Below are 11,117 nucleotides of genomic sequence, written 5' to 3' on the forward strand. Positions count from 1 at the left end.
TACTTATGTGAAGCTAGAGGCAAAGCTCACTAATAGAAGAATTGAACTGTGACTGATGTAGAAGGTATTTAGTCACCTCTCATCAAAAAAACAAATATTCAAAAACTTAATGTATTATTCCATTAAAACTTTCATTTTGCTGTAGGAAATGCATTCATAATCGCATTGATAACTCTACCACTAAAGTAACAAAAAACTCCAATTAAATGTGTTCTTGCATGGTAACACTTACTAGAAATTTTTATTTTTATATTTCCTATGTATAAATATTTCCCATAAAGTGGATTTTGAATGATTGAAGTCTTTCCAATTTCAAACTACCTCAGATGATCAAAATCTTTTTGTTTTTGTAGTTGTTGTATTTTTTCTTGCCAGCAATATATATGTAACTTATCACGCTCTCATGCTCTGGTGTTTTCAGTAATGTTAGATACAGAGACAAATTCATACAACTAAAGTTTGGATTCTGTTAAAATTTTTGAATATTTTCAAATAAGAGACTGTTCCAATGTATAATTCAGATAGCTATTTAGTAGATATTCTTTCTATTAAGGGAAGGCTCACACATGAAAAATTCAGTTTCTAAACCTGTTTACCATTTTCCAAGACTTCTGAATTAGATCAGTAATGTTTGACGTATTTTATAGCTGGGAAAACTGCTGTAAACAATATGAGTTGATTTGGCCATGTCAGATATAGATCTAGACAAGAGCAGAATACCTTCAAGTCTTGGCTACTGGAGATGTTCAAACTTGCATTAGAGTATGTCCCCAAGGATCGCAGCTCATGAATGTAGCAGTATTTTGTCTGATGTGTAGACAGGCTGAAAGACACCATCTTGCACAGTCAACATACATTTCTTCACCTCAGCTTTTTGTTTTGGAGGTGTCATGCTCACTGCCTATCGCCCTGATCATTATCATACTGAAAATCATTTTATATTAAGGTTATGAAAGCCACCTCTTATCTCTTGATTCATATACCTAACTCCCATGAGTGTAAAATTTTGGCTAAATCTGAGCTCTAATGAACACAAAAGTGCCTCAGATCCCTCGTTACTACAATTCCCATCTCCCTATTAATTCATCTCCACAGATTTTGAGATATTGATGCCACCTGGTCACTATTTCTTAAACTTCCACTTCAAAATTTAAAATGTTAGCAGCTTCTCAAGTGTGGAAAGACTATATTAAGGTTAGAGAATAGCTTTCACATCCACCATAATCATGTATCCTGCTCATGTGGTGAACATATGTAGTGTTTTGCTGCAGGATTTAAACTTAGGCTAGCTTTGTTTTTTCTTCTCAGGAACATTATGTGTCTGTCCTTCATTTTCACTCCATAGTTCTCTTTACATGCTGTTTAAGTAGCATTTTATATATATATATATATATGTATATATAAATGACTTCTTATCAGTGGTAAAGATACTGAATGCATGTAACAGTGGAGAGCCACCATCAGTTTAAATCTCAGTTTACTTATAGATTTGTCTGAAAAGCCTTTGAGATTATTTCAGTTCATTATTTAGTTCATAGATTAATGTAGCTTTAATGAATGGATTTTTCACTGCAAAACAGCAATCACAACAATCTGAAAGGTTAATAAATAAATAAATAAACAGGAAAAAAAGGGGGATACATAGGCCAAGGTAATGAATGACAAAAGTTATTAAAACTTGCATGCTTTTTTGTTTTTTTATTTTATTTAATAAAAATAAAATATTTTGTTTTAAAATTTTTATTTTAAAAATAAAATTATTTGTTTTGTTATTTATGATTTCATTTGCTCCTCCAACTCAGAACAAAACAGTGTCATTGAATTTAATGCTTTAGTCATATACCTAAAGGAGTGATCGGTAGTGAAATATTTAGCAGAATTAGCTAATTAGATCTCACATAAAAAACTCCATGATAATAAATGAGATCATTTCACACTCATCATCAAACTACTGCTTGTGTATGTTTGGCATACAAAGTGAATCATTCTACTTTGATAGGGTTATCTCTCTAACTATGCAGGAAAACTTTATTTCAGGACAAAGATTTTATGATTGAAGAGTCTTTTAGAAACACAGGGGAAGAAACTAATTCCATGGAATTCATGAATTTTTCATATCAACAAATTTCTACTGTTTTTGCATATGGATATTTTAGCTTTTACCCATGTCTAATTAATTGCTGCTGTGAGTTTATCTTTTCTTTTTCTATTGCATTACTGTGATTATTTAACTTCCTTTTCCTACATATTAATAGTTGTGAGCTTCTTGGCAAGCCCCATAAGAATTTAGCTAGCTGTTACCAATTTGAGATTCTTATTGCATTTGATGGGTGATTAGCATATGTGAATATCTGTGAGCATTAGACAATTAGTAGACAGTCTAATTAGCATTAGACATTAGTAGTATACAAAAAATAGAAAAAGTGCAAAAGGAAACACTTCTGTGTTAGAGACAGCTAAACAACTGATCATAAAATCAAACTACATAGCAATTGTTTCTCTTTAATTACAGAATTAATAGACCAGATTCAAACACCAGGATATCTGAGCTGGATCAGAAAAATTGTACATATGTGTCAATGATTTATATGAGAAAGTCCAAAATAATTTTGAAATAAAAAGGAAAAAGCAAGTGTATGTAATGAGTGATAAACAAGGTTGGATGAATTGGCTTGTATATGGTATACCATGCTGTCAGATGGCAACAGAGTCTAAAAAAGTACATAAAAAGCTAATCCTGTTTGCCAAAAGAAATATTTTTTCACAGAAAATAAATATGTACACTTACAATGCAAACTATAAGTCCATGTAAAGGAGAAATACTTTACAGTCCTTTACAGGCTGTTTTTGATCATAGAATCATAGAATCCTCAGAGTTGGAAGGGACCTTTAAAGGCCACCTTGTCCAACTCCCCTGGAATGAATAGGGACACCACAGCTAGATCAGGTTGCTCAGAGCCTGGTCCAGCCTCACTTTGAAAGTCTCCACGGACAGGGCATCACCACATCTCTAGGCAACCTGTTCCAGTGCCTCATCACCCTCACTGTAAAAGACTTTTTCCTTTTTTCCAAACTAAATCTATCCGCTTTATGTTTGAAACCATTTCCCCTAGTCCTATGACCACAGACCCTGCTAAAGAGTCTGTTCCCTTCTTTCCTGTAGCTCACCTTTAGATGCTGACAGGCCGCTATCAGGTCACCTCCAGAGCCTTCTCTTCTCCAGGCTGAACAGCCCCAGCTCTCTCAGCCTGTTCTCATAGGAGAGGTGTTCCATCCCTTGGATCATTTCTGTGGCCCTCCTCTGGACATGCTCCAACAGGCCTATGTCTCTCCTCTACAGAGGACTGATGATGCCCAGCAACAGGAGAAGGGCAATGGGCACAAACTGGAACTTAGGAAGTTCCATACAAACGTGGAAAAACTTTACTTTGAAGGTGGCAAAGCACTGGAACAAGCTGTCCAGAGAGGCTGTGGAGTGTCCTTGTCTGGAGATATTCAAAACTCACCTGGATGCTTTCCTGTGTAACCTGCTCTAGGGAACCTGCTTTAGCAGGGTGGATGGACTAGGTAATCTCCAGAGGTCCCTTCAAACCCCTGTGATTCTGTCATTCTGTGATTCTGTGATTCTATGATTGACAGGAATGCATTAGTCTGTAAATAAGTTGATGACATAAGCAAACAAACAATCAGTTGGTCATGTAGACTAACACTGATTTTGCAAAAATAAGTTTGACATTAAGTTCAACACTTTTTTTTTACACCTGTGCCTGTCCAAGTGAATCCTTGGATTTTATGAATACATTAACCCATTGTGCACATTCTTTACATTTTTCATGCTTGTATCATTTCCTCATAAAAAGTCCAACTATCCTCTTTGATAGTTGATATAACATTGTAACTATGTCATACTACATCATAAATCTTAGCTCATAGACCTTGGCCTAAAATGATAACAAAATTTAGGTACCTGAAAACACCAAATCATGGTAGTGCAAGAATTAATGTCACTAATACTTATTTGTGGAGATGGATGGACCAGATAGAAGTTCAAATTCTCGGTTCTTATGAACTGGGTTCTCAATTTGCTGTGAGATAACTCTTCCCTTTAGAAAGCCAGGAAGGAGAGTCCTGCTAACTTCAACATAATTTCACAGAGAAGAAAACATCCTTATGTTTATGAAGTCATGTCTGAGGTTGCCCTTAAATGCAACATGAGGTGAGTATCAAAGAGTTATTTCATTCTAATTTTCACATTGAACATGGAATATATTAAATCATATAATGTAAAATTCTGCAATATGATACCTTATGGCTTGTGTTGTTGTGAAGTTGTCAGAACAATGATGTTTTAGCCAATATACTGCAAGAACATAGTCCATGCAGTGGCCAAAGCAAATAACTAAACTGTGGCTTCTATACAAATACTGTGCCTATGGCACAGAGAAAGAGCAACAGCAGAGGAGTTTTTTGCATTGCCCCAGACACAGATAGTAACTCAGCCATAATCTGCCTTCTGCCATCACCTCTGGGTAGAATAGACTGTAATGCAACAGCCATATACTTTATGCAATTACATGGCCAGGTGCCACTGTGTTAGTGCAGTTACATTCTTGGGTTAAGAAATAATATCAAGGCTCAGTCTGCTCTCTTCACACCATTATGGAAAGGGGAAGTAATGGCTCTGCAGAGGTTGCTTTCCCACCTCATAAATGAAGGATGCTTTCCCACTGGTAATGCAGACAAACCTGTGAAACAGGCAAAAAGGGTGGTTGCTGAGGTAACATTATGTAGAACTGAGGAAAAATAGAAATTACTGTTCCATGGGGAAATTCAGCTATTTCAACACTTGGTTTTTAGACCTAATTGAGTTGAAAAATTGGAACATGTCAAAGAACAGTATATTGTAAAAGCTACTTTGGTTAGGAGGTGTTGATGTTTCATTATGATTTCATACAGCATTGAACTACAGTTCTGTATTGTTCTATGCTGCTATAAACATCTCACAATAAATCTGCAGCTATATCTTACCCATCATGCATACACCTCTGTTCAGTGTAAGATTGCACTGAAATACAGATTTTAGAGAGGTCTTGCTCAGTAGACAAATATTTGATTTTTGATGTTAATAACTGTATGCCAATGTTAATAATAGGCATTCTATTAATAAACAAACAATGTATATAAACCATTTGCCAGAAGGCATTACTAGGATATATTTAAATAAATCTCACTTAAAACTGTAAGGTAGTCTTCATACGTGAACTATACAGAAGATTAAATACATGATTCAGCAAAAATCCTTGTCTACTTCGACCACTTCCTTCCACTCTTCTGACTTAGTGATTGCTATTAAATACTGTAAGATAAATATCTGAACTGTGCTTATTTCTTTACAAAGAGGTGGTAAGAATCCACAAATTAGTCTTGACATGGAACAATGGGTAGCTTTACCATCAAAAATCATCGCCATGAACAGTCACTATAGTTGTGTTGTACAGAACTTTTAAGAGCTATGTAGTGATATCTTAACTGTCTCAGAGTAAAAGATGTCTAGTCAATTTTTTAGCCTGACAAAAATATCCCCAGAAGGGAAATTATACTTAAAAAAAAAAAATGAAAAAAACAAAACCTATTCCCACTAGAATAATAATGCCTTCTGTTTATCATTATATTTCTAAGGTTACATCTATGAAATCATAATTATATTCTCTTATGAAATGCAGAAACTTTCACTTATTATTCTTCCAAATCAAAAAATGATCTGGTTTTTTTGGGGGTGTAAAAATTGGGTTGATTTCCTGCAATGAAGTTTGGTCAAAAGAAATGGGATGGCTGTATGACAGAGGGGTTCCTTTTTCAATGGTGAGTGGAGGAAAGATTACTATATAGATAATTGTTAGCATTTTCTTTGAATGTTTTATGTGAGACATGACATGCTTTTAATAGGCTCAATTCAAATTTCCCGTGTTATATCACTATGGTACATAATGATAAGGCACATGGGCAAATTTTAAATTTACTTTAATGCTCCTGTGTATATGAAAATAATGGGATACTGCAGATGACATCGTTCATAAAAACATCAGTAGCAATTTTACTACCTTCCTGTCCTGTCCTGTCCCTTTCTCCCGCCAAAACAACCACCTCATTTCAGAATGCCTTCCTGGGAAATTTTCTTTTATGAAAGGAAAAAAAAAAAAAGAAGAAGAAAGCAATTACAGAAATCAGTATGGAGTTTTTGAAATTAATGTGAAAACTTCAGGCTGTCATTTTAGAATCATCTGAATAATTTAACAACAATAACAACACCACCAAAGAACTACCATCATAGTTCTAGCTTTTATATTTTCAATGATTTTTATTTAAAGTAAATGAATTATTACATTTAAATGGCTGCATTTTTCAGATGAGAGACTCCTGTTCTGGAGATTATCAGTGAGGATTCCAGATGAATTAAGCATCTGTTGGTAAAATGTAATTTCCTACTCAGAATGGCTTTCCCACAGAAACGGTTGAACAGTCTTCTAAATATACTCACTAAGGAGTGCTAAATACTTAGATTATTTTATCTTTTTACATGGAAAACTGACTAGGGAAGGCCATTTCTTTACTTTCCCTAAAATATTTTTGCAGAACATCTTTGGGACATTGATCTGCTAATCAAAAAATAAAAGTTCCCCTAAGATTAGCTATAAAATGTCTTTTGTCACTCAAGAAAGGCTGTATAATCTGTACAAAGAGTAAGACACTCTGCTGCATTTCAGTACATTATTGGTTTTGTGTTCTTCACTTTCCTCTGCAGGAACTTTCTGTCGTTATAAGAGAAAAAATATTTTCTAATCTTAATCCTTCTTTAAGTTTTGCGTGGGCAGTATGAGTGTCCTGAACGCCTGACCAGTTTTCTGGGGATGCCCGCCCACCAAAGAGTCTGAGAATTCAAATGTGGCTGTATCTTCGCAAGTTTCTCTGGTAGCTACCCATCAACATTTGATAAAAGTGAGTTGAGAATATCTTTACATTTCTTCATACAGTCTTCGGAATTGGAAAGCAGATTTTATTCAACTGTTTTGATAATTTATAAAGCATTACCTCTTGATTAATTGCTACTTCATGGAGAAATCTTTTCATTTTGCCATGGAAGAACAATTATATATAATTACTGATAGCATTTATTTGTTATACCATATCTGGAATAGTTACACTCTCCCCTAAGAGAGAACCTCTGTTAATAATTTTTGTTACAGAAACTATAAAGTTCTGTCTTTGCATATCCAAACCCAAAACATATAAGGTATTATTTTCTTAAGACTTCAGAATCTTAAGACTCTTCTCCTTATTCAGTATTTCAAAACTCATAAAATTTCTGATGTTATATATATATAATGACACTCTTACCATCCCCTTACAGGTGGGACACAACCACAGTTATGCTGGCAATAACAGCAAAATTTTAATGACAATTACACCGTCAGTAACTATTTATTGCTTCTTTGCATTAAGAATCAGAAGACAAAAATTTGATACATTTCCTGTCATAAACTTGGAATATAAAATATCTATTCAGTGACTGGAATGTCTTTCTAAAACAATATCAAGTTGAATGAGTGATTAATAATGAAAATTTAAAGCAACAATTTTTTCTAGTGCCGAGAGAATTAAAGAATGATTTTCTGAGACAGGCTTCAAGGTATCAAATGAGCAGGAACAGATTTAACAAGTAGAGTGTTGTTCTATAGCTATTCTTGCATTTTGTAACACAAACATGGAAATTGTCCCCATGGCTACTGAATTTTGGACAATTGTCAAAAATATTAGAGAGATTTAAAAAAGGAAAAATGAAAGTAATGGTGGGAGAGAATATATTTAGAAGCCTTTCTGCAAGGTGAAAAAAAAGCATATTATTTGTCTTGTAACACAACATTTAACAATGAGCAATATTTGTAAGGTAAACTGCTTTATCACAAATAAAGGTAAAATACTAGTGTCCCACATTCTGTTAAGTCTGTCTATAAGGTTAGGTTAATGCATTAGAATGACTGAACAGGTGATGCTATAGAAAGACCTGACTAGCATTTTAAGCACCATTCAAAAAAGTAAATGTACTTGGAAACTTGTAGTGTCCTTTTAACTCCCCTGTCTGCTGTCTCCAAATAGGTACTCCTTTATTGCTTTATTATACAAGGAATAAATGAGAATCTCTCCACCTCCCTCCTATTGGCTCTGCAACTGTGAGATGAAGCCAAGATTTCTATTATCCATTCTTTCATGCTCAATTGCTTTTGAGAGTAAGTGAATGGGTAATTTCATTCATTCTAATATTTGTGGACTCAAAGTCTGTGTAGCAGGAAGAAGGTTCTTTCTACGTGGTACGTTATTATCAGTAAGAAGCACTAATTTACAGCCAGACAGGTTCCTCAAAAACACCAGTCTGCAGCACTTGTACTGCACAGACATTCTGGAGCAATGGACTTCAGGATGGCCCAGACACTGCAGAAAAAGAATATACTTATAGGTGGTTTGCATGTGTACCACAATGCATGTCTTTTCTGTTCTGCTCAGGTAGTATAACAAACAGATAGTGCTTCATGCTTTTAATTAATAATTTGAATGTCACTTAGTCCACCCTTAAAACATATGAAAAATAGCTTATTTTGACAGATAAATTCTACACTCACTTTTCTGCCTTCTTTTTTTTTGTTTGTTTTTGTTTTTGTTTGCTTTTTTGTTCTTTTTCTTACAGAATAAAAAGGTGGTCTACCTCTATTTTCTGCATGTATAGCAAAACTCAACTTGGCATATATGAATACAATCTCTTAATTTGTGCTGATTATACAGATACTATCTGGTCATATATGTGTGAGATTTTGCACTGCGTTGCAATACAATTCCCTTCTCTTCCTCTTGAGAAAAACACTGCACACTTACCAGTGTTAATATAAATGGCAATTATTATGAAAGTACATTGTTATATTAGATTCTGACTAAAACCAAAGGACTTCAGCATGACTGATGTGAGGATACTGAAAAACCAAAGGATTTAGTAACTGATACAATTTCATTATCCACTAGTGGTATCACTTACTTTCTTAAATGGTAAACAATTGTTAATTACTTTATTGTTCACTAAGAAGCATCATGTTGACTTTAAGTTAACATGGCTAGGACAAGCAAATCCAAATCAATGTCTTTGTAAAGTGATTAGAATTGTCTACTATTCATGCCAACTTACTTCTCCTTATTTTTGATCAAATAAGTTGATGGTAGGTCTGGAGAAATTGCGTGTTTGTGTGGTGGTCGGTGTGGCTGTGTGACAAGCAGCTACATACCACACAGCCACACTTCCACTGCCCACCCATACTTCAGCAGAACTTAGGGACAGGAGGAAGAAAAGGAGGCAGGCAAAAACAGCAGCACCAGCACCAGCAACAACAACAACAACAACATCTTGTGTGTTTGAGAAAATATCTGGTTATTAAATGGAAAAAGCAAAAGCTATGTAGAAGCAAAAAGGAGAAAAAAATATCTATTTCTCATAAACAAAAGATGCTCAGCCACTTCTTTGGAAACACGATGTTTCTTCCTGAGCGCTGCTAAGGAAGACACATGCTTTTACAATGACTTTCCCCTTTTCCTCCTTCCTCCTCAGCTTTCATATGACAACCTTTTGCTCAGTTAAGGTCAGCAGTCCTGCATACGCTCCTTCCCCACCTCTTGCCCACCCCAGCCTACCAGCTTTTGGCAGAGAGCCTGTGGATGGTGAGGGAGCCCTCATGCCTTGCTAGCACAGCTCAACGATAACTGAAACGTTGCAGAATCAAAGCGGTTCTGGCTACAAGCACTGTATGGGCTGCTGAGGGGAAAGTTAAGCCCATGGCATCCAGATTGGGCATTGTGTGGGAATGCTCTAGAATTTGGAAAAGAGATGAATTGGTGATGGAGACTGCTTGTGTTTGTGCTTTGTGCCCAGTTCTGGGGCCCCCAACACAAAAAGGGCATGGAGCTGTTGGAGTGGATCCAGAGGAGGGCCACAAAGATAATCACAGGGCTGGAGCACCTCCCCTACGAGGACAGGCTGAGAGAGCTGGGGCTCTTCAGCTTGGAGAAGAGAAGGCTCTGAGGAGACCTTACAGCAGCTTTCCAGTACCTGAAGGGGTTCTTCACGAAAGCTGGGGAGGGACTTTATATAAGGGCATGTAGTGACAGGACAAGGGGAAATGGCTTTAAACTGGAAGAGGGTAGATTTAGACTAGGTATTAGGAAGAAATTCTTTAGTGTGAGGGCGGTGAGACACTGGAACAGGTTGCCCAGTGAAGTTGTGGATGCCCCCTCCCTGGAGGCATTCAAGGCCAGACTGGACGGGGCTTTGAGCAACCTGGTCTAGGGGAAGGTGTCCCTGCCTACAGCAGGGGGTTGGAACTGGATGATCTTAAAGGTCCCTTCCAAGCCAAACCATTCTATGATTCTGTAATTGTATACATCTGTTTGTGTGGTCTGGAGAAAGCAGGCATGCATGAGAACAGTAAATGATGGCAACGTAAGCAAAGATTATATGTAGGTAGGAGGTAAAATGAACAGAGTATGAGGTAAAAAATAAGGATTACAGGATCTGTTTATGACAGTATGCTTTTATGTCAATTCACAAAAACACTGTGAGGCTTGAGAGATAATCTTCCTAATTGTTTACCCAATCATGAATTATGCCTTAAGAGCTTAACACAAGGAAATATTGAGTCTGTGCTAAATTGTCTAGAGCAGAAATTGTTTGAATGCAAGCACCAATATTCCTGTTCTGTTCCAGTGCACCAATCTCTGTTTGATACTGAAAAAGATACGTTCCATGTACATACATGGAATACACAAACAGTAACAAACTATTACCTGTAATATTCTCAGCAAATTTATTATTTATCTGAGTAATGATATACATTGAAACCAGACTTTTAGGCTACATATACTCAAAAGAATAGAAAGGAAAATATAGGAAAACAAAAAAATAAAAAGGAAAGAAAAGGAAAGGAAAGGATAGAAAAGAAAAGAAAAGAAAAGAAAAGAAAAGAAAAGAAAAGAAAAGAAAAGAAAAGAAAAGAAAAGAAAAGAAAAGAAAAGAAAAGAAAAGA

This window comes from Numida meleagris, chromosome 1 (assembly GCF_002078875.1).
Source record: "Numida meleagris isolate 19003 breed g44 Domestic line chromosome 1, NumMel1.0, whole genome shotgun sequence".
Taxonomy (NCBI): Eukaryota; Metazoa; Chordata; class Aves; order Galliformes; family Numididae; genus Numida; species Numida meleagris.